The sequence below is a fragment of the Pantherophis guttatus genome, chromosome 8 (assembly GCF_059756535.1).
Source record: "Pantherophis guttatus breed Tessera chromosome 8, ASM5975653v1, whole genome shotgun sequence".
In the NCBI taxonomy this organism is placed as follows: Eukaryota; Metazoa; Chordata; class Lepidosauria; order Squamata; family Colubridae; genus Pantherophis; species Pantherophis guttatus.
The window spans coordinates 37,544,827-37,570,066 of record NC_142070.1 but is presented as its reverse complement, the minus strand read 5'-3'; the positions used below and the strand labels follow the sequence as shown (position 1 = coordinate 37,570,066).

Genomic DNA, 25,240 nt, shown 5'->3' with positions numbered 1-25,240 from the left:
TCTTCTTAATCATTATACAATAATACAGTGTTGGATGATACCCAGGGAAACTTAGCTGGTTCTTCCAAATGAGTTTCCCTTCACCATTCTTTCCAGTTTCTATTTCTCTAGCCTTGCCAATATTCAGCTTTATAAAAACATACAAAGAGGATGAGAGTTACAGAAGCCAAATGGTGAATATCAGAATGATTTTTTTTATTACAGTGGTTCAGGCTACATGGATTCCAAAACATTACAAGGACATTAATATTATTGTTGTTGTTTCAAAATGTTGTATTAAGTTCCTAATGGGCAATTTGTATCATGGATATATTTGTTTACATAACTTTCCTAAGCTAGAGCCTGTTTTGTCTGTTGGGGACATAAAGAAAATACAATGCCAGCTAAGGTGGGGACTTTCTTTTTCCGTTTGACATTGTGTGAGTCCTCGTTCCTGCATAGTATTCTGACTTGTGTTTTTGCTCACAAAAACTTGGAACACTCAGTCAGCAGGGGATGCCGGAAGTGGAGAGTGACTCATTGGCTTATGTTATGGTGTAAGAACTTGAGTTCTGAACTCAAACAGAATCGGACAGTATAAAAATTGCAGCCAAGGAATAATAGCTTAAGCATATAGTCTCACTTAATTAAGCGATCACGTGGAATTCACCTCCTCATAAACATAGTTTATTTTGGATTGTAAAAATGCTGTATTTTAAATTGAAGTAAGCATGGTATATACTTGTTATTATATGCAGTGATTTGATACCAGTTATAACATTATTCTTGATTAAGTATTTGAAGCTGCAGAATTCTGAGATCTTGGTATACGTTGCTTGATGAACCCATATAACAGAATTATTTACTCTTTGGTAGTCCCTGGACTTCATTTTTTCTTTGCCTAGTATGTGCTTGGTTTTTTTTTCTCCAGATGTGTCAATGAAGTCACTAGAAATCAAGTCTGATTCTAAGGAGATTTTACATAGTTCATGCTGAATTAGAGCAACTTAATTTGTCCTTAAAGGTTTATTTATTTATTTATTTTATCAGGACAAAAAATTTGCAAGTCTAACCATATACTTTTGTGCATCATTTTATAAGTTCATTAAAAATCAATGCATTTTTAACTGAATAGTAATTTAACTATTGTTATTGGAAGAAATCTTATCATCTTTTATATATTCAAGGAATACTACTGTATAATATTATAAAAAAGGATGACACCAACTGGTTTCTTTATCCTCAAGTTCAGTCCAAGGCAGCTAAAGCAAAATAAACTTTAAATTTCATAAAACTATATGGAATTATTCATTTGTTTTGCTATTTGAATCCTAATGAAATTATATATGATTGTATAGCAAATAGTTCATTAAGTGAGGCATCAGAATTATTTGAGTAATGAAATTCCTATGAAAACAGCACATTTTATATTATAACAGTAAAAACACAGTTTTATATGAAAAATGAATTTATTGTATATGCCCAAATCTAGTATTTGTTGTTAGTGCTAGACTATGCTTACATTATATTGGCAGTGATGCTTTTTTAGAACAAAGTCCTATTGACTTGCATAAGCTTGCATAGCATAGAATTCCAAACCCTAATAATATATTAAATGGATCAAGGTGCAACTTTAGAACTGACATATAACAAGAGGAAGCTCATGTAAGTTTTTATTTCATTCTTTATTTTCTGACTGTTTCTAATATAGCAATAGCAATTGCACTTAGACTTATATATCCCTTCACAGCTCTCTCTAAGTGGTTTTATAGAGTCAGCATATTGTCTCCAACAATCTGGGACCTCATTTTACCTATTTTGGGAGGATGGAAAGCTTAGCCCAGAATCAAACTCCCGGAATGAGCAGTGACTTAGCCTGTGATCCTGCATTCTAACTACTGTACCACCATGGCTCTTATATTCCTAAATGTGCTGATACTATAAAATTTGGACAAACTATTACAAAGGAATGCCATTTTCCCAATCTCATGTCTAAAGACTTGTCATCTCCCCTATTTCCTGTCTCCATTTGCAGGACTTATATACTTAATAATTGTTTCATTGTCATTGATTTCAATTGATACTCTTTTTAGCAACAAAAGGTCTTTATGGCGCTTGATCTTCTGTCAGTAATAAAACTTGCAGTTCTGAACTCCAAAAGGTAACAGCCTGATCTTTGTTTGATTTTTCATGTTTTGAAATTAGGGTACAATTTAGAAAGATATTTAACTTTCAAAAAACTGGTCCCAGTATTATGATAAAAGAGAAACTGTCTGATACCAATTTTAGGTAAATGGCAGTATCAGCAACTTTATTTAACATCTTTACAGTAAGGTGGTAAAGTATGAAAAAAGAAAAGAAAAGAAAAGACCCACTCATTGTTGCTGCTGGAGCCACTGGTTCCTGGATTACATAAGGAACACTGCTGATGCACCTATACTTAATGAGAAAAGAATGTTTCACAACAGATTATAAACTAGGAAAGAGCTATAAAGACCCATATCGGTCTTTGATTGGGAAATATTTGATCCAGAATTTTTTAAGATGTCCCATGGCAATTTTAGAATCTCTGTTAGGATTAGAGTTTCATGCATGGTTTGGTTCCCAAGAACTATGTGCTTTAGGGTAAAGGGTCAAATAATAATTATTTTAAAAAGATTCTTTTAAGGATTTAGGATTATTTCCTTAAAATTCACTTTTTAAAAGTAGGGCAACCATATGGTAACAGGATTGGCTTGAAAGATTCTGCAACAGAAGAGTTTATGTTTTCTGATCAAACAGGTAGAGTAACATGTATGCAAGATTTTTTCTTGTGCATTTTCCATCCCAAATCCATTTAGAATAATTCTTCTGCAATTTTATCTAGGCAGGCATTTATTAACTGGAATTGATTGCTGTACTTTCTTTATTTTAACAAGATACATTTTTGATGATGTTTTAAACAAACACTTGGCCATAATGTTAAATTGTAGAAACATTTTGGTTAAACTCAACTGAAGAAAACTAATCTCATTTAGGAATTTCAAATGTTATCTTTAGCTGCTTACACAAACTGTTAGGTTTGTTTAGCAGGGTGTATTGGAGCATCCTTTTTTTTCACACAATTGAATGTTTTGTTAATTCCTCACGTATTTTTATTGTAATTATTAGACAAAGATAAATATAGAGCAATTACTTAAGTGATATGTGCTTTCATTGATTTTGAAATATAAGTATCAGCATACATCTGCAACTCTATGCACTAATTGAAAGAAGATGATTCCAAAGAAGAGTCACCGCCTCCCTCCCTCCCTCCCTCCCTTTCTCTCGTTCCCTCTCTCCCCCTTCTCCATCTCCCTCCCTCCATCCCTCCCTCCCTCCCTCCCTCCCCCTCTGCCCAGGTCTTTTCTATTTGGAATAGAAAATGAATACTGCATTTAGAGAGGTCATGGAATCTATTCACGAGCAACTGAATAAAATGTAATTGTGTAAAACTGAATATACTATGTAGAGTCTATGTAGAGTATATCTGTGTATACTATGTATACATATACTATGTAGAGTATATACTATGTAGAATATACTATGTAGAGTATATCTGGGCTGCAAAAATTTGGATGATCACCATACTTATTGTGGTAATTTTTGCATCTTGTCTTTGTGGTAACTTTAGTCTTGAGATATGTCCCTGTAAAGGCATGTGTAACTTAGTTGTATACAACTTATTGGTCTAACTTTACAGTGTGTAAGATTAAAAATTTATTATGATGTTCTAGGAGGTTCGTTAAAATGATTGAATTTTCAAAAGTACTCTGCAATGATTAAGATAGATGTTTTTCTTGGAGTTTTCATATAACAATTTAGATACCCCGTTGATTTGTCTGTTTCTCCATTTTATTTTCTCCACTGGTGTTTCTGTAATCCATCATGAAGCCTCATGCTGTGTGAATGAGAAAAGAAATATTTCCACCACAGGTGGACCAGATTGCCTTCACTTCTCAATTGTTTATTGGCTTCCTCCTTTTGGCTTATATCTGGATTGGTTTCTACTGGGTCCTAGACATAAGTCTTTCCTTGCAAGGTCAACAAAAAGCATTTGATTGCTAGTAGCATTACTTAGTGCCGATACTTTAGAACTTCTTAAAATTAACTTCAATAAGGGGAAAGAAAGTAATATACAAAAGACTGGCATATTTGAGGAATTTTATTAGCAGTGCAATAAGATACAAGCATGATTCCTTTACTTATTTCAATGGGATTTAATCCTACATAATATAGGCTCCGTTCACCTGTAAATTGAAACGTGTTCATTTTTTCATGAAATTGTCAGATTCTCCTTAACTGAATTACAGTTTGAATGTAGCAGGATAAGACTTTTTTCTCAGATTATGAAGCCTTGGGTCTAGGTATCTTCATCAATCCATAGTTCAAAGTGAAAACTTCATATTTCTGATTAGTGAGAAGCAACAAATTAACTCATTTGCATACTTTCTGGGTGACTTAGTTTCTCTCTCAGTTTTTCCTTTTATACTGCTGAGATGCCTGAAATCCAATAATAGCAATATGCTAGTCATAGGAAAGATATTACTAGACATCGTTATTCTGGACTATCATATTTAGAAAACTGGTTTACTTTCTCCAATTATATGATAAAAGCTATGAAAATTAATCCATACAATAAGATAGAGGTCAGGTGAAAGTATTTTTTTTTTAAACTGGAGAGTTTTGATTGAAATTTTTGATAGTTTTATATGGTTCTTAAAGATATTTTGTCAAACATGAGAATGTTTGGTATGTTACTGAGATTTTCAAAACTTCCTTTGTTTGACATTTCCATTATCTTAGTTCAGGGGTGGGCAAATGTGGCCCTTTTACAACCTGTGGACTTCAACTCCCAGAATTCCTGAGACAGGAATTCTGGGAGTTGAAGTCCACAGGTTGTAAAAGGGCCACATTTGCCCATCCCTGAACTAAGACAGCTTGGCTGTCTCAGGAATTCTGGGAGTTGAAGTCCACAGGTTGTAAAAAGGGCCACATTTGCCAGGTACCTAAGGTTTTCTGATCTGGGCTGCAAAATCAAATATTCCACTAGATGGCAGCAAAGTGGTACAGAACCTCCAAAGTCTGCCCCCCATCTAGTTTTGTTTTGTATTTTTAAAAGCATAGATATGTTAGTTCTAGTCCATCTTTCATCCCTAGATGGCAAAAAAAAAGAGGCTAAGGATGATAACATTAATAAAATAGGATCATTTTAAATTAGATTGGAAATCCATATATACTTTCTTTTTCTTTCACCCCGGTCCCGTGTGTGTGTGTGTGTGTGTGTGTTTGTATGTGTAATGTGATTGAAGTCTGCACAAATATGTTAGTGTGTTTAAATAAATTTCTAAGCAGATGAATGGCAGTTTATAGGAGTGAAGAGGCAAGATAATTAAAGGTTGTTACTTATAGCAGGAAAATAGGTTATATCAACTAAAGTTCAACAGAAAAATAATGTAAATTTTCAATAACATGTTTTATGGGGAAAAAAGAGCATTTTGAAATGTCAGACGTCTTTTTTCAATTACAGACTGTTTTCATTTTTGTAAAAAGGTTGGGAAAAATAACTATACAATTGTGTGTGAAATGTAGTTTGGCACAAGTTCCTTTATCTGTCAAAGAAATAAAAGTTTCAGTTACCAACTCATAATGCATAATTAAATATAATTAAACAAGAGTCAATAATACTAAGCTATTTTAATCATATCCTTGACCAGGATAATTATAGTAATAAATTGTCTAATGAATTTATTGTAAAAAATAATGCAAAATGTACAGTTTGTGGAGAAAAGAGAATGAAAGAAATATGTGTGTTTGCCAAAATACTTGGCCTCAAAAAAAAAAAAAAACATGAACAAGGAATAGTAACTGATAAATATGCATTACTATTATTGTTACTGTTACTATTAGTATTATTTTTCTCTGATCAGTTCTTTGCATATGTCTACATAATATGTATGCAGTAGAAAAACTATAGAATAATAAAAAAGCAATTACAAAATAAATAAGGATAAACACATTCCAGAAACCATTGTTCTGCTGTGACTTTAACAAGGGGTACAACAATCCTGCTTTAACAAACAAGGCAGGGCAAACATTGTTTACTTGAAATTAAGACTCCATGAAAAATATATATAATTAAGGTTGAATTTGTAGCAAAGTAATATTAATGTCTCTTGCATTATAATTAAATAAGAGACAATATGATAGAAAACAGATCACCACCTCCAATGCTAAGTCTCGGGAGCTTTTTATGGAAATAAAAATAGTGAATTGCTGCAACCTAACACTTTGCTTGGAAATAAGCTCAACTCTTTAAAATGAAACAAAATGTAATTTGAATTTGGAACCATATAGGAGGACTAGAGAGAACATCTCATCCATTTGTTTACAATTAAATGGATGCAAAATTATGGTCTTTTACATTAATATTCTTAAGATATTTTCAAATTCACTTATTTGTTTGGAAAGATAGTTATCCATTTAGCTTTCCTCTCTTATGTTTATATTTTGTAAAGAGTTCATATAGTGGTGCTACAAATAAAGAGCAACTCGTGAAAACTCAATTCTTTGTTTTCAAACATCTGAGCTAATATGAACCCACTAGATACTATGGTATATTTCTCATAATAGGAATTTCCTCATCAGAAAGAGCTATCACCATTATAAATCCATGTTCAACTTTGGTTTGTATAAGAAATAACTCATAAAGTTTTTTTATATTAATTTTATTTAATAACTAAATGCCATTATTGTACAAACAGCGAACATGTATTGTCTCTACCTTTTAAAGTTTAAGTTTTAAAATTAAATCTTAACCTTGCAATATCTTCATACTAATCTTGAAACTAATCATGAAAATATAAATAAAATGACACTTCAAGTGTCTTATTAAAATCCAATGAAAATAAATACTTTGTCTTGATTACTTATGAACACCCATACTTCAAATCTCATGTACCACATTTCTATATATTATTTGACTTTTAAAATTTTCTTTTCTTTTACTGAAATCTGATATACACAAGAGCATTTTTCTAAAGCATTTCATGGAGATTCCAATATTTGGGTAAGAAAAAAATTGAACTGTTAATTTCTGAGCATGACAAATATTGTTGACTACAGTTCAATTTACCCATGTTTCTTTGAAAATAAAACCCTGTTTTATATTTTTTTGAACACCAAAATAAGCGCTTGGCCTTATTTTCAGGGAGGTCTTATTATTTTGGGGCGCGTGGAGGAAACCAGAAGAAATGGCGGAGACTGGCCTTATTTTCAGGGTGACCTTATTTTAATGCATGCACTCAAAAGCCCAATTGGGCTTATTATCAGGGGATGTCTTATTTTAGGGGAAACAGGGTATATATATTTGTAAAGCTGTTAGAAAATGCATATTACCTATTTTTGTCTTGAAATTGTATATTGCTGATATTACTTCTAGCTTTTATAAAAATATAAGGAATCAGAAAATTGAACTATTTTGGGAGATAGTGAATGCATTCATACTATTGCAATCCATAAGAAAAAGTTAATTGGAGAAGAGTGTATTTGACAGATTGTATTAATTGGAACCCTTCATGTTGATTTTTGTAGATTTGATTTATGTATGAAATATATCAAAAAGCAAATATTTTTCCTTTCTAATTTTTAACATTTTCTTAATTTTTTTTAGTAATCATAGAGCTTTGGGTAAAAATCCTTCATTAAAATATGAGCAAAAGCATGTTGCAATGTGCAATCAATTTGGAAAGAAGGATTTTCGATTGTGGAAGCACCTCCTTCCGTCATCCAAAATTAATTTGTCTTCCTGAAAATACTTGGAAGCTTGTTTTGCCAGTTGAACCACTGGATTTTTCTTACTTCAGTTTAAGGATTACATACCATTTTATCAAAATCAGCAGATAAATTTATGAGAAAACCTTTATCTATCTATAGCATTTGGATTTATCATACATTCATATATATGTACAGGGCTCACAGATTTCTTATATTAAAAATGATCATGTTTTTGGAAATCTAAAACATACTGTATAAGACACACACATACACACACACACTCACACACACACACACACACACACACAGTATATATACTATATACCCAGAATACAGTATATATACTATATCTGGCTATATATACTATATACCCAGAACAATCTTTACTGTGTATATGAACAACACTTGAGAACCTGATCACTCTTAATAGATCTATCATGTAATAATTTCATTTTTATGATCTTTGGCTTAAAATATTCATTATTGAGTCCACCGATTGTTCAGCCAAGTATTAAAAAACTTTGGCTGTTCAGTTCTTTCTTTCCGCTTAAAGAAAGAACTTGGAGAAGATTGACTGATGTTCTGTTTGGTTTGAATGTTGCCACATAGCTCGGGGAATAGTGATGGTTTTAATTTACATTTTTTAGTTGGATCATGAGTGGTTTTACATACTTCAGAGTCATTGTGGGATGCCTTGTATATTACCTATCATTGGTTTCCAGTTGAAGGATCTGATGCTTTATTGAAAAATTAATAACTTTTTTAAAAAAAATAGCATCTAGTAATAGCAAGAACAATAACATAAAACCTTACATTTTCTGTATTCACTGGAGATAAGAAGTGGAGAGAATGTGCAAACTTGTGGCGTGCTACAGATGTTTTAAAACAACATTAACAAATTCCATAATAATATTTCTGCTCCAGTCTCTACTATTGGCATGGACAGTCTTTTGGTGGATGACCAAGAGTGATAGGGATGAGAAACATGCAGCAGATAAATGAATAATACCATTTTGGTGGGGTGATGGGGAAAGGAAGAAAAAAAAAACATTTGTTTTGAAAAACTAAGCTAAATCTACTTTTAGAGTTTATAAGGCTTGGAATTGGTATTACCCACTTTACATTGACAAAGACCATAAGTAGCTCATGGATGTTTTAATAAATAATGTAATTGTACTTGTAAGACTGTACAGTACAATATGCAGTAAATATAAATGAAATGGAACTAGCATTGAATGTTAGCATAAATATATTTTGTTCAGAACCATATGCAATGGGAACTCTGCAGAGCACCAAAATCTCTTGGACATTGGTACAGCTTCTAAGTTGTGCAATCTATTCATCTGCTGTTTCCAAGTCAAAGAGCATCACAGACTGAAAGAGATTCACATGTGTTGCCTGCAATGTAATGCTTTCTATTGGCTGCTCTGAGTGACCTCAAATCATATTGTCTAGGATTTTGATGCAGATTTACAAGGTTAACATAAAATAAGTTTCTACAGAAGACTGTAATCAGTACTAGATCAGTGGTTCTTAACCTTTTTTAAAATATGTGGCACAGAACTGAATATACTTTAGTACTGGTTCAATGACTCACCAGAAAATTATTAACCATATGTGCATATTTTAAATGTGTAAGACATAGTTCAAGGGGAAGCTACACAGTTTTAAGTTATACATTTCAGCCATAGAAAAGAAGATAAAAATCTTGTGGCACATTAGAAACAAGTCCCTGGCACAACTGTATGCTGCAACATGCCTGTTGAGAAGCACTGGATGGATAAGATTCTGACAGTGGAGGTACCTTAAAAGGGCACATCCTGATGATCCAAGGAAATCAAGGCTGTTTATAGCAGGAGAAAACATCCCTCAGATAATCAAACCCAAATTGGAGATGGTCCATTTAGTTAAGAAATATGCATTCATTTACAGTTGAAGCTCAATTTTTTTTTTAGTTTCTAACATTATTTAACAAATTAATTTTTATTATGTCTAATTTAAAGGGAAAACTAAGCAGCTTAGCTTTCCCCTATTAAAATTAGTGGAGCCAAAGAGCACTTCACTTTCATTGCTCTTCTATTGTGTTTTATAGCACTGGAGATCATGAAATGGGTAATTTAGTTAATAGATTGGGTTGTTAAATCTTCATTCTCTCCACCCCTCTTTCATTATCTCCTCCTTCCCCATCGCAGACTATAGAATATTACGAACAAAAAATGATTATAGTTTATTTACATGCATATGATCTAATAGTTGTTAATATCTATAAACAGATGATGTGAATTTGTAACAATATTTAACCTTCTGCAAAATGTATGTAAAGAAATGTTCTTAAAAGGTCATTAGATTTTGGAGTACTATTCTCTTATTTGGCATTAACACTCAAACTCAAGATGCTGATTAGTAATGGTTTAAAATAAAATCGTTTGAAGTTCTGTGGACCGCTTCTTCCATCATTTATAATGTTTCTCTGGTCACAAAGAAGAAACCCTTATTCAAACCTCTTTACAAACTTTTTTTAGGGAAACTTTTGGAAAGTTAAAAGGCTGTTGGGTATAGATGGGTTTCAATTGTCTGAATTTTCAAACTACTACAGAAGTTGATTTCTCTTTCTTTTTAATTGTCTTCTTTTTATCTTTTTCATTTTAAATCAGAAAGCACTTGACTAACATTGCTCTTTTTGGGTAACAAAAGTGTTGGAAAATCTTTAGACATTTTATTGCTGCACTTTTTCACAATAGAAAATAGCAAATAAAGGCCCTTTCCACTTGATTAGATAGTAAGGCGAACATCGTCTGAGTGAAGAAATACCTTAACATTCCCTGATTTTCCTCTCTTTTATATTATTGTCTCTCTCTATTTAATTTGACAAAATAAGAAAACTGTGCCTAATCAGCCACAATGCAGTCATTCAGAAAGAACTTAACTTTGCAGGAATTGATGCATTTTTATATTGCCTAATGACTTGAGGGAATGATTGCAACATGTGAAAAGTAAGGTTGGGGGAGAGAAAAAGAAAAATTATAGCCATCTTTTGGTTCACAGGATCAAGAGATGCAGGTCATTGACTTGATTTTCATGGGAAGACTGACTCTGGCTTGCTCGCAGACTTGGTGACTAAACAACCTGATATTGACAGTCCCGGTTTGGGTGGGTGATGTGCAGCATTATGCAGTGGTTCGTTGAAGCAAAGTAAGGCAAGACTTAAAAGAAAGATTTGAATGGAGAACAATAGTTCTAGTGTCCAAAATTGGACTTCTGTTTTCTTAGTGAAAATGTTATTTAGCATACTGACAAAAGAAATATTAATCATTAAAATGAGATATCCCAGTTAATTAACTGAATTGAAAAAGAGAAATGATGAATAAGCTGAAATCTATCCAATTTTTTAAAAAAGTTGTTTTTTAAAAAAGACATGGAACAACAAATATATATGTGTGTGTGTGTGTATGCTTATGCTTATGCATGTGCATGTGCATATGTTCTTTTATAAAGCAGTTTTTATAAAATATTTCTTGCAGTATTTGTTGGTTACCCAATTTTTTAGTCCAAGATAGTCACATTAATTCATTCATGAACAAATCTGATTTCCTTCACATACATTCCTCACTTTAATGTTTCTAAATATAATTAATTTTCACACTCACAAATATAAACTTTATGAATTAACCTTTATTCTTATTTATAGTTATGAATTCTTATCCATCAGCATTTGGTGTCAGTTTGGACATTCCTTATTTTTGATCAAATAAATCAATCTGCCTACTATATATGAAAAATGACTGTGTCAAAAACACCTCAGTATTTCACTTTTCATACTTCATATCTCAGTATAAAGAACTAAGCCAGTATTTGTATTTCTGTCTATTGTGTTCAAATAGTTATGGAACTTCCCAGGATAAAAGAGACTACTAAATCATTTTCTATCAACAAAAATCAAATCTTATTTTTCTTGTATTTGCTGCCAGAATTAATGTCCTATTCATATATCATTGATAATACCAGACATGCAAATAGTTCTAAGTATATGTTATTTGACTACAGTAGTGTACAGAAGCCAGACACTGTTCTTCTATTCTAAAATAACTGTTGCAAGAAAATATTGAAAAATTAGAATTGGTTTGAGAAGTTGTCTGTTTATTTGATATACACAATAGCATATTACAAAACACCAGTTAAGTAATTCTGATCTTTTTTACTTAATGAATATCTTTTTTTCCCCAGCAGTCAGTTATAACTCAGTGTTCTACAATCTCTATATATACCTATGACAAATGTAAAAGATAAGACTTGGAGATTTTGGTAATTTCTGAAAGGAATCAGTGAACCTTCAAGTGATCTTGCTAATTAAAAAATAATATTGAGAAAATGTAAACAATGCTGTAACCTATAATAATAATAATAATAATAATAATAATTTTATTTCTATACCGCCCTTCTCCCGAAGGACTCAGGGCGGTGTACAGCCTATTTAAAAACACAGACAAAACAATGATATAAAATTTAAAATAATTAAATAAGTGGCTCAAATTTAAAACCCCAATAAATTTAAATACCCCAATTTAAAACTATTGTGTTGATAGTTTGATAGAGTAAGAGATTAACAACTTTATACTTACAATTGCTATAAAAAATTGGAAATCACCTCTTTACAATCCTTTTTCTTTTTCTTTTTTTGATTTCAGCACTGGTATTTGATATTCTCTTCCTTTTCATTCTAAATATTATTTCTTGTTAATTTTTGTTCAAAACTCTTATTAAAAATTATTTATAAAGTGATCCTGATAATCAAACACAGTGATAATGAAGGTTAAGTTACTTTATGTAAAAATTCCTAGATCAAACATATTTCAGAGGAAACATTTATGTAACAGTAGAATGAAACAAAAATGCAGAGCTATTCATTATTTTTGGTACATTCGAAGATATTTGTATTATTACAGTTCTTCATTTGGAGAAACAGAGGTTTGTCTTTACAGAGAAAATACTTCCTGAAAACCTGTTATTATTATTTTTTAAATACTTCTAGCAGAGCATACTTTAGCTAAAGATAAATCTAGCATGGCCTGACGTTCTTAAGTAGTTATATGTGTACAGCTGTGTATCCTGATTGACACAGTAATTCCATAAAATGAGTGTTCCTGCTGATTTAACTGTGTGTATGTGGGTGTCGGCAGTATATCTACAGCACTTTCTTCCAGGGGACACAAAAATGTTGCTGATGAAAGCTGCTTTGTCACTGTAACTCTCTTTGAATTTTTCAAAGGCCAAGGTGACAGCTGCCTTATTGCTTACAGGGACATCAAGGGTGGTCTTATTTTTGCACAAGCTAATAATTTGTCTTAAGAAAAATTTGTCTTAAGCAAAGTGGTGTCTGACATTATTTACTTCAACCACATTCTCCTGCAGATAAAGAATTATTGAATGTGTTAACAATTCCTTATAAACTTTTTAATGATAAATTATTTATATGGGTAAAGGTGACAAATTATTTATATTGTACACCTCTCAGAAACTCTTTCTGAGGGAGACAACTGTTAAGAAATAGGAAATATAAATGAATGTATGAAAAATGAATGAATGAATGAATGAATGAATGAATAAAATTTATTTGGACTTCATGAGTTGAATTATATTTAAATGTCTTAATTGTACTGTCAGATATAATCCTTAATTCACATGAAATTTAGTTACATTGAAATAATAAATTTTAATACATTTTTACAATTGGAATGACTATTTTGGTATAATACAATATCAGTTAAATTATATTTCAAGATAATAATGAAATTATTTCTTAATACGAATTTAAGAGAAAAATTGAATAAAAAGTCATTGTTCTATTGATATTATTTTTTATCTATATCCAATACATCATTAAGATAATATACTCCTGTCATTATTGTTAGAGATTATGAACTATCTTATTGGTGCTATCTTTTCATTTTGGTCATAGAATCCTTCCTGCCTGCTTTAGCCCCTTCCTCTTTTCCTTCTCTAAAAACAAAAACTAAACTTATTTTTCAGTTGATTATATTTCTGTGGTGAACAACTTGCCTTTTTGTGTAATTGTTTTTTATAGTTGTTGCTGCTGTTCACTGATCATTTTTTTATTATATTCTTAATTCATTTGAACTGAGGTATTTTCAAATAATGTGAGTGATATCTCCAGTTGTCAAGTTACATATCCTCTTTTGTCAAATTGTAACAGCCTTGTATGAGTAATGACCTTAGCAAGATTTGAAATATTGACCTCAAGATGAAAAGCCTTAAATCCATTACAAACTTTACAACACTCACATCTTCCTACATTTTTTCTTCAAAAAAGGAAAATGTGCTTAACATTGTAAAAATATGAAATTTTAGTTCTATACATGTCTCCTCAGAATTAAAACACACTTTGTGAAGCTTATTCCCAGAGTATGTACTTATTCCAGTTGGAATTTAGTACAAATAAGTTTAACACATATATGTAAATTAAGCTATATAATATAAATAGTGTCAATATCATGAAGAAATTAATTTATTAAGTTAACAGTAATTAGTAACAGAGTTAATCATTTGGAGATGAAATTTCTATGCACAATGGGATAATTGATCTGGATTATCATTTTAAAATAGGCTGAATAAATAAAACTATGATTTTGAGGATACAATATAAAAGGGAAAAATTAACAATCTGTGACTTTAAAAATATGTAGCCTTTTAGTGGTAGATTCTCCTACACTCTAATGGTAAACTATAATCAGGAAGTTTAGAGACTCCTAGAAAGAGTGGTAGCTTCTTCTCCCACAGCAAGAGCACACAGATCTCTGACCACAAGCATAAAGGCTACTCGGCAATTTCCTATTCCCCCGGGCTATGGATGTTTGTTCAGTGCAGTACTATGTTCTGACAGTGACATTTTTCCAAGTAGCTAATCAGTAGACTGTCAAAATCCATGTCACCATTGTTCCCTTAAGATTTGATTGGCCTCAACCCTGCCAGCCTTTTCGAAAACTCTTAGATACGGTTATGTTCCCAGACATGGAGATTGGAGTGTTAGTGGAACCTATAGTATACAATGTTGTTTAGATTGATTTGGTCTCTTGGCTGTTGCATATGTGTTGCTGTGTTTTATACTATGGTTTGTATTATTTTTTTACTTGCTACAGTATATCACAGAAGTGTAATAAAAGTGTATAACAGTGTAAATGTGCTGTCCCTCAAAATAACACAACACACAGCCATTAAAGTCTAAACTGCTGCCAACAAAAGTGAGTACAAGCTGTATACTGATTACTTTACATTGTAGCAAAGTGTCATTTCTTCAATGTTATCACATGAAAAGATATACTTAAATATTTACAAAATGTTAGGGGGTGAACTCACTTCTGTGATATACTGTAAGCTCCTCAGAGTCACTCTGTGGACTTATACAATATAACTGATAAGTATGCAAAGCATTGCATTAGTGGTTAGCTTAACACCTAAATGTTAATGACAGTGTAAAATCCATGACCATCCTGGCACTATCACAGTGCAAAAGAATGTAAATTAAAAATGGGCCACTTTAAAAAAATATCCTTCAAATCAGGCTCAACTTCTGGTAACTTAGTCAATCTTTCATATAGCTTTCTTAGTTTCCATATAGTTTTTTAGCTTTTCTGTTCAAATACAAATTTTTGTCACAACTCCAGAATGTTTGAAGAAACATTCAGAGATGAAATATTGTTAGTGTAACAAGCACAGTATGAACCTATTCTGTTTTGAAAAGAAAAATAATTACATACAATACATCTCCCAGGCACAGACCTGAATTAATAATGCATAATAATAAGGACAAGGAAGAAGATACTAAAGAATTTCTACTGAATATTATGATATTGGAGGACTGTTGGATTAACAAATGGCTTTTCATGCCTTATTCCCAGATTTTTTTTCTACTTTCCTGTCTATTTTTATATCCTTAAGGTCTATCAGGCCTTCCATCCAGGGATGAAATTCAGCAGGTTCTGGCAGGTTCTGGAGAACCGGTAGCGGAAATTTTGAGTAGTTCAGAGAATCAGCAAATACCACCTCTGGCTGGCCCCAGAGTGGGGTGGGAATGGAGATTTTGCAGTATCCTTCCACTGGAATGGGATGGGAATGGAGATTTTACAGTACCCTTCCACACCCACTAAGCCACGCCCACCAAGCGACACCATGCCCACAGAACTGGTAGTAAAAAAAATTGAATTCCACCACTGTTTCTATCCAAGTGCTAGTCATACCCAAGCCTGCTTGAATTATAATGAAGATCAGTCTGGCGCCTTATATAACACAGATTACAGAGGTAAAGCCATTTTTAAGTGGTTTTATGGAGCTCTATAAGCAAACATTGTTGGTAATATTTGATATTGATAGCAAATCAGTAAAATAAATTATGTCATAACCTCAAAGCACAGAAAATAATTCTGATAGCTGCTGCAGAGTCTTCCAAAAACTGGATTAGAATTATAGCACCATTGGTTATATTGATTAATGTTGATGGACAGAATGAAGTGCAACCATCTGAAGAAAGCTGGTGTTCTGTATGCTACAAATTATACAAAATATATTAAAAAATAATCTAAACTCCAAAACTAATCATTACTCATTCTTCAGTAAGTCGGTACCATTTATGTCTTCATTTTTTGTTTCAGACTAAACTGTTCATTCTGAAAAGCATGAAAATACTTTTACATTTGAATGTTTTATTCATGTTTACTCTTTAAGGGAAACGTAATGATTTGCCATAATAATCTTCATGCTTTTGCTTATGATGCAGGTGTGGCTTGGATTAGAAGAATGACAAAGTAATTTAGGCAATAGGAGAAAAACATGAAAGTAAACATATTAGGAAATTGTATATATCCATCTGTGAAATTTCCTTGAATAGACTTGTGAAAAAAAAAGATATATAACATCCTTGTTTTTAATAGATTTAGTTTTCCTTTAGATTCCTTGTCTTTGCAGTTAAATGTTTTTCATAAATAGCCAGTAAAAATAACAAAAAACTCAAAAAGCAAGGAAAACTATGAAAAATGTTTAATTTCAGTTGTGTAATGCTGAGCTGATGTAAAACTACTTATTGCTTCTTACAGAAATAATTTCTGAAATGGAATCTCCTAAATAGCTTCTGTGAAGAAATCCCACATCCAGGTTTTGTATATGTTGTTTACTATAACAAATGATAGATTTCCTTCCTTCCATTGAGCATTAGATGCTTTATGAGTAAACGTATTACAAAGACAGGGTGTGCATATGCATGAAATTACTATAATATTTTTAAAGGTCAATTAAAATTGGAGACTAAGATTAGCCTTAATCCTGTTTTCTCCTTAGGGAAAAAAATTCTTTCGTTCAGTTGTAAAACAATATCTTGCCTTCCTTAAAATCCCCATCTCTAACCAGAAGTGCTATAACAAATATAGCTTGTAGCTCTTAACAGCAACCCGAATATGCTTTCTCATATTTCTCAATAATAATAAACTAAACTTAATCTTTTGGATACAGATTGTTTTTTTTTAATCTTCTCACAGTTGGAGGAACATCATTGTCAGTAATCTTGAAATAAATCATCATAAATTGGCAACAAAAATACGACCCAGAGGAATCAATACAAGAAACAATCTAGATCTACAGATGATTATAGAACACAACTTTGAGGCTGGGTCTTATACAGGTAACCTTCGAGTTACAAATGGAATGGACCTTGCCCATTCCATTTGTAACACAAGGATTCGTGGCAGTGAATCTCGTACCTTGAACATGATCATTCCCTCCTTTCACCTATGCATTTGCTAATCAAATGCATGGCTCATTAAGTGCACATGAGGTATTTCAGGGTGGAAAAGGCCAGGGTGGGGTGGGGGCTAGTGATGGAACAGGCCACCTGCTTAAGACCACCCAAGGCCTCCCCAATCCACTGAAATATCTCATGCTCCCCACAATTGCTTTCTCCACCACCCAACCTGCCCTGCCAGGTAACTTACCATGTGAAGATCTAGCAAACTGTCTCTTCCCCAGCCTCTTAGCTGCATGCACGTCTCTGATGCTCCATTTAGACTTCCTCAGGCCTTGCCCGGAAGTTTGCCGTCCAAAACAGATCTCCAATTAGGCCTGCATAGGCATCACCCAGCACATTGCAGGTCAAAATGGGGGCAGAGGGACAGGCCTGCCCCTCCAAACCTCAATTTTGGCTGGCAAAGTGCAAGATGAATGTTGCAGAGCCTTTGCGGTTGTTCGTAAGGGCAAACAACTGCCATGGTGTTGCAAGATTCGTAGGTTCAGGACTTGTTCATAAACACTAGGGGGCGCTAATCACGTAACTTCGAATGTTCACAAAGGGAACACTCATAAATTGGGGATTACCTGTACTGCATTATGTATATGTGTGTATATATGTGTGTGTATATATACTTTTATTCAATTGTTGTACACCACCCAAAGTTACTTTTTGTGAAATAGGCAGGCATACAGATTTGATAAATAAATAAATAGTTAATTGACTGATGATGTCATGCTTCTAGGAATTCCCTATTATTTTGTATTTAACTTGGTCTGGGATGCTGTTTCCAAGTTGAAACTATACAGTGGTTAAGTATGTGTTGTTCAATTAAGACGTTTCGTGACTGAGCATGTCTTCTCACTACTACTTGGTGTTCATGATGTCCTCTGCTAGTTTTCTCCTTTTTGGAAGATGTTATATAAGCAGTCTGTTTCCTATTTCTGGTGTTCTGGGCTGCTGCAGTGTGTTTGTTTTTAATGAGTACATTTGTACATAGAAATAAACCACACATTCATTTGTGATCATTTAAATAAGGTATTTAGAAGCTCCTCTTGTTGGATCTAGAGCTAGGGTTATTATTTGGGTGGTGGAACAATTGGTTGATCTGAATGGTTTTACAATAGACTTGTGTTTCTACTTTGCCATTATTGTGATAAGGATATCCAGGATAGGCAGTGTGTTGTTTTTTCTTCCTGTCCTTGTGGATATTGTTAGTTGTGTTATGTGTTTTTCTCTAGTAGTTCCTTTTTTATTTATATGCTTCTGGGCTTTAGCCTGAGCAGTTTGGTTTGAAGTTTAGTTTCCTTTTTTCCAGGTTGTCTTAGGGATGTAGTCTTGATGGTGGTTGTCAGCATAGATGAACATTAGCTGAATCAAATTTCACCAGTTATTATTTTATTGTAGATTTAATGCCAAAACTGCACTTTTATGTATTCTACCATCAACTTGAACTCAAGCAGATTACAATAAGATCTAATTAGAAGTTGCTACATTGCTAAAGGCAGGAATCAAGGAATCCAGACCCAATTCAACTATTGATTATAATCTTTTATGTCTGTATAGCATAGCACTGAGATATATCAGACAATACTTACCAGAATCAAATTTACACATAGTGTGAGAATGGGTCTATTGCAGGTCTATCATCTTCATAAGATAGAAGGGCTGTGAACCAGGCAATTGGCCTTCTTGTGAACAGCTCAGTTTTTATGGAATTTGCTGTTCTAGAGGTATAGATAAGACCAATGATCTTGCCTGCCAGCAAGAAGTGGTGGGACTCAAAGCAATGCACACAATTTGGATAGGAGGTTACTTGTTTTTCTTACATTAATTTAGTGACATCTATGAAGATTTTGTATTCCAGTAGAGACAGCCAGTATTGAGCTGTGCTATAAATACAAGAAAAAAGTTAGCATTTTTCTGTTTGGTTTGATGATCACAGACTTTCAGAATTTTCACATTGTGCAAATTATATAGTTTAAACAGTAGAAATCCAGAACAGTGAGTGCTGAAGAATTGTTTGCTTTATAGCAGACTGGTGTCTGAAAGAACTGAAAGTTGCTTATCCAAACTCCAAAATATTTGGGATTTTAGAATAAAAGAAATTTAAATCTCATATAGTAAACAACTTCTTATGTCTTTGCTTCATCTTTAATTTTGATGGCTAGGTCATAATACTGTTTAATGGTATGCATTGTGTGATCGGGTTGTCAACTTCACAGTTTCTTATATTGTTTTTTCTAATTTGATCCACAAATGTTACTAGTATTCAGACTACAGATTCTAGATTCAGACATTGGGATTTAGGGAATAGTGTCTTTATGAAATCAGAAACACTGTGCCTTAAATCACATTAAATGATGAATGGAGAGAGAAAAGTATATTGGCAAAAATTGGTTTCTTGCTGTTTAATAAATGAATCGAGATAGTTATCTATTCAGTGACTGAACAGAAAACAGAAAATTTAAACTGTTTTAAAACAAAATGCATTAAACATTAATCCAAAGAAATCAATTTGATTGCTTTTCATTTGTTATTCATTTTTGGATTATGTATTATGACACCTCTTTTTGAATGTTTTAATTATTGTGCAACGGTTACAACTGTATTTTCAAAAATAATAAATAATTTAACTATACCTTAAACTTTTTTTAAGGCTGAAACAGAAAGTTATAATAGCAATTGACATTCATACTAGAAATGCAAAACAAATCCGTCTGGTTCTTCTTTTCAAGCCAAAAAATTTGGATGCCAAAAGTAGAACATGTTACGATATAAGTGGATGTGCTATTTAGAGTTAGCTAGAGAGTCTAACAAAACGACTGGAATCTTAATTAAATTCAAACAAAGTTGCAGAGTGAATAAGTATTTCATAAAGTTATATTGAAGTGTGCATTGTGGGGTGTGTTATATGCACATTTTATATACTAAGAAAAAATAGTACAGAATATATGGTAGGGAGAATTGAAATCGATAATAATTATAGAAATATTTTTATTTGTTTCATTTGTCTATTTGCCTAATTTGCAGGAAAATGGTCTGATTAATGTTACTGACTGATTTGCATATTCCTAATTTGGACAGTTCCTGATTTTTGTAAGAAAGGCTAGCATCCTCTTTATCAAATTATAATTATAATAGGATTTCTAATTAGGTATTCATAGAATTACATTGTGATTTTTTAAAAAAACATTTAAAAAATAGTGTGAAATTCTTACAATAAAATTTACTCTGCGTTTAGTACTCTGCTTTTTTGCCATCCCATCCTAGAATGACATGCATTTGTGATGAATGTAAATACGTAATAAGGATAAAACTACAATAATACAAATGTATAATTGTTATTTGGTTTGTTTGGCTGTTAATCTTGGGTCATTGTTTATTTTCATAGTTTTTTTCCAATGTTCTAGGATTAGTTTATGGTCTCCATAGCATAGGCCAAATAGATTACAGATGTGTTTGCAGAAGGCCGATCATATGCCAAAAGGAAAACTTTAGGAATGTTGAGCAGGCACTATATGAATAAAAAGTTATTTGAACTCGCAGAGTTCTATTTCTCTAAGCCAGATAGCCATACATAGAAGGGGTTTTTTTTAGTGTTAAAATAATACTTTATATGTTGAACTGCTTTTCAAATAGAACAATATCTTACAACTTAAGTTTATGGCTAAGTTCCTTTCTACCTTTCAATTTCTAGATAATAGTTTTTATGTTGTCTTAGCCTCTTCATAATATTTCAAATGTGATTACAGAAGATGACTGAATTAGTATAAGGGATTTGTTTTATAATTAAAATGATAATTCTCTCCTTTATAACTAGTCTTCATTCTAGTAGTTACAACTAAAACTTTCAGCTCTCCAGGTAACGCCCTGCATTTGGTAGCTAACTAGAGAAATTGACTTGTCACTGCATAACTTCATGAACTTATTCTATAGTCCAAAATAAAGAAGTCATATACATTGAAAAGATCTGTCACTCCAGGACACAAATGTATATAAGTATTTGAATATATGTGTGTATTGATATTACCCCAGTTTAAATCCTAAGCATCTTCCTCCTGTCCTTTTGAGTCAACAGTCTTTTAAACATTAAATGTTTAGCTTTGACATTTGTGGGGATCTGTTCAGTGTTTAAACAACACTTCTTTCTGGCATTTGGTTCCTATGTCAGCCATTTCAAGCCTTACATTTATTTACATTTTTAATTTTTAAATGCATGTAGCTGTAATAAGCAACTTGGTGTCTTTTGGTTATTTTGGATTCAATAGCTCTAGGAACTACAGGAAGGCCTTGCTTGTCAGTAATACGTGGGACCCAGAATTCTGTTGCTAAAATAAGATAAGCTAAGGAGGACATCAAATGACTGCACCAATCTATGAAGGCAGCCCCAGCAGTCCCAATTGCCACTGTTTGGCAGATCTTGCATGGTTGCAGCATCCCATGGGCACCGGATTGCCATTTCAACGTTCTGTCCCCATTAATTTTGCTTGTTGGAAACCAGCAGTGAATGTCATAAATATTGATCATGTGACTGCAGAATGCTGCAACTTTGTAATTATGAGCCAGTTGCCAAGCACCTGAATATCAGTCATAACTGTGGGGATGCTGTGTTGACCATAAATACAAGTATTCATCAAAGCCACATCTGTGCCACACCATCATAATTTCAAATATTTGCTGAACAAGCTAATATTAAGAGAGTTCTACCTACATTAATAATGGGAGATGTTTCTATGAATCATATATCAAAAGATATAGATAGCACATATCTTTGATGTACAATATTTGTGTACAGTTTTATATTATTTATGTTATTACAGTATTTATTTATTGATAACTTGCTGATATATATATCACCAAACGATCAATAAATAAATACAGTAAAAACAAAATAGATCTAGTCTAAACAAATTAATGTCAGTGATATTGCTGGTTTATCTTCTGCTCTAAAGAAAATATCCAGAGCTCTTTTGTTACACAGATTAAATGTAAATGATTAAATAATACTGTTTTGAAATTAACCACTAAGTGAGAAATTGACTCACTAGGAAGCCTCTTCAGTCTGAATATTATTTATTGTGATATACATCTGAAATCAGTTATAAACATTGCTGCTCTCATGCATTTCTTCCTTTGTGCTAAGAACTGTATGTAGAATATTGCTAATCAATATGGTGAAAAGGAATAAAATATTTTAATAGAAGAGGCTATACTGTATGTAGCTCGAGGTTGAATTATGAAGTCCTCGGTGCTCTCTAAGTGCTCTTTGCTTGCAAATGAAAGTGTTTTTATTCTTTCATTAGAATAGTGTGTAAATGTGTTTGATCTCTATTTGTCTGTTAATGACTGATTTGTCTAAATGTCGAACTTTTAGAGATGCACTCTGCTGGTCTTCTGACTGTCCCAAATAGTGCCTGTTACAGTTCTTAGACTAAATGTTGTAGATGACTCCTGTTTTTTTTCCCCTTGGACTTGTGGATCTTTTTGTATCCTTAAGATATTTTGTAGCCGTTTACTTGGTTTGTGTGCTACAGCAATGTCATAGCATTGTAGATGTAGACTAGTGTTACTTTTTTCATACTTGTAGCAGTTGTACTAGTTATCAGGCACTTTTTTTTTTTATTGAAAAAGTTTTTCAAATACAGATTTTTCCCCATTTTTTCCCCCTCCACCCTAATCCCCCCTCCCCTCCCCTCCCCCCATGGCTTCTCCAAAATAAATTCCAAATTAACATCAAATTATATAATACTTTACCATCCTTTTACACCACCCCCCACATGCTAACCATTTCTTTCTAACATTATTATTATATCCCCCCTATACTATACTATACATTTCAAAGCAACCTTCAGCTATAAAACTATATAATAAATCCTAATTTGGTATTTATTCAACTCATAATCTACCCATTTCCTCCACCCCCAAACATATACCTCTTAATTCAAATCTTTTGCATATATTTATATCTAAACATAACATCCCTTTTCCTAAACTGAACAATCAATAACCTATCTCCACCCATTTTCCTACAGGTCTAACATACATAATATTTTTAATATCTTTGTTCTTCTGCCCACACCACACCACTAAAAGATATTTCCATATATAAATAAAATCCTCAAATGACTTTAAATTTGTAATCCATATAATATCTTCTGTAATGTCTTTCAACTGGATTATTAATTCCATCACCCATGTTAGGGTAATATCAAGTTCAGCTTCCAACAGTATATTCAGTATCTTCAATTACCATCTGCCCCCATCAATAATAAATATTTTCATATATAAAAAACCACCCGAGTGACTTTATATTTATATTCCATGTAGTATCTTCTGTAGTGTCTTTTATCTAGATTGTTAATTCCAACCACCACATTGGGGTAACAACCAGATCTTCTGCATGCCCCAATCCTATAGATCTCTTGCCACATAACTCAACATATACGTAATCCATTTTTCAAAGAGTCCAAAATAGAAAGTTCCAATCCACTCAATCAGAGGCCATCTTCCACATCCCAAAAGCACCAGCATTGCAGAGTTCTGTTATTCTTCTCAAAATAGTATAAGTCAATAATTTGCCTCAGTTATATTTTCATGTATCAGCCTTCTATAAATCCTGCTTATTATATTTAGTCGTCTCTTAAGTAACTGGCATTAGACTGTTGTTTAGTTTAAATTTTTTTAGTTTTATAGGACCTGCTTCTTTTCTTGGCTTTTTGTGGTTTAGATCTCCATCCTAGTTGCCTTTCTAGAACTTGCATATCAGCTGATTGATTTCCATGCTGGTCTATAACTTGATAAGACATCACATTAAAATCCAAAGCCACTCTGCTGGTCTTCTGACTGTCCCAAATAGTGCCTGTTACAGTTCTTAGACTAAATGTTGTAGATGACTCCTGTTTTTTCCCCCTTGGACTTGTGGATCTTTTGGTATCCTTATGATATTTTGTAGGCATTTACTTGGTTTGTGTGCTACAGCAATGTCATAGCGTTGTAGATGTAGACCAGTGTTACTTTTTTCATACTTGTAGCAGTTGTACTAGTCATCAGGCACTTTTTGATAAATTGTGTGGGTATCCATTTTGCTGGAAGATGTTGTGTAGGCAGACTTTTTCCTTTTTTTGGTGTCCTGGGTTGCTGCAGTGTGTTTGTACATATAGAGATAAACGACATTTACATACTATTCGAAAAAGACAATTAAAAAGCTAAGAAGGAAACAAAAAGAACAGGACATATTTTGGCCAGCAACCAATACCCAGATAAGTAGGAATTAATATATTAAGTAGAAAACAATACCTTAATGAAGAAACAATCAAGTAGAAAACCACACTCTCACCAACACTGATAGGGCAAGCTACTATATATAAAGCTACTGTATATAAAACTACTGTATATAAACCCTAAAGTCACTGATGATATTACTTAGTTGGATGATATTACTTAGTTGGCAGCAAGCAACAAGCAAATTCACCAAGGACTCCACTGAAAATGTATGTCTTGTCCAAAAATATGTCCTATGTCAACTATTGAAAATTAAGCAATCTATTACATAGTATTAAGTGTGTGTGTATGATTATTCTAAAACAAATATTATATAACCAAATATTAATCTAATTACTAAAACATGCTATTTCTAATCACATTTTTTTGCAGAGCTGAACTGAATTACGAATTCTA

At 32.6% G+C, this 25,240-nt stretch overlaps 1 protein-coding gene across 1 annotated transcript in view; it reads left to right on the top strand.

Moving 5' to 3' along the window:
• The window catches only part of FAT4 (FAT atypical cadherin 4), a 106,603-nt gene that overhangs the window by 7,060 nt on the left and 74,303 nt on the right, over nt 1-25,240 (top strand). The gene's annotated exons all lie outside the window — the stretch shown is intronic.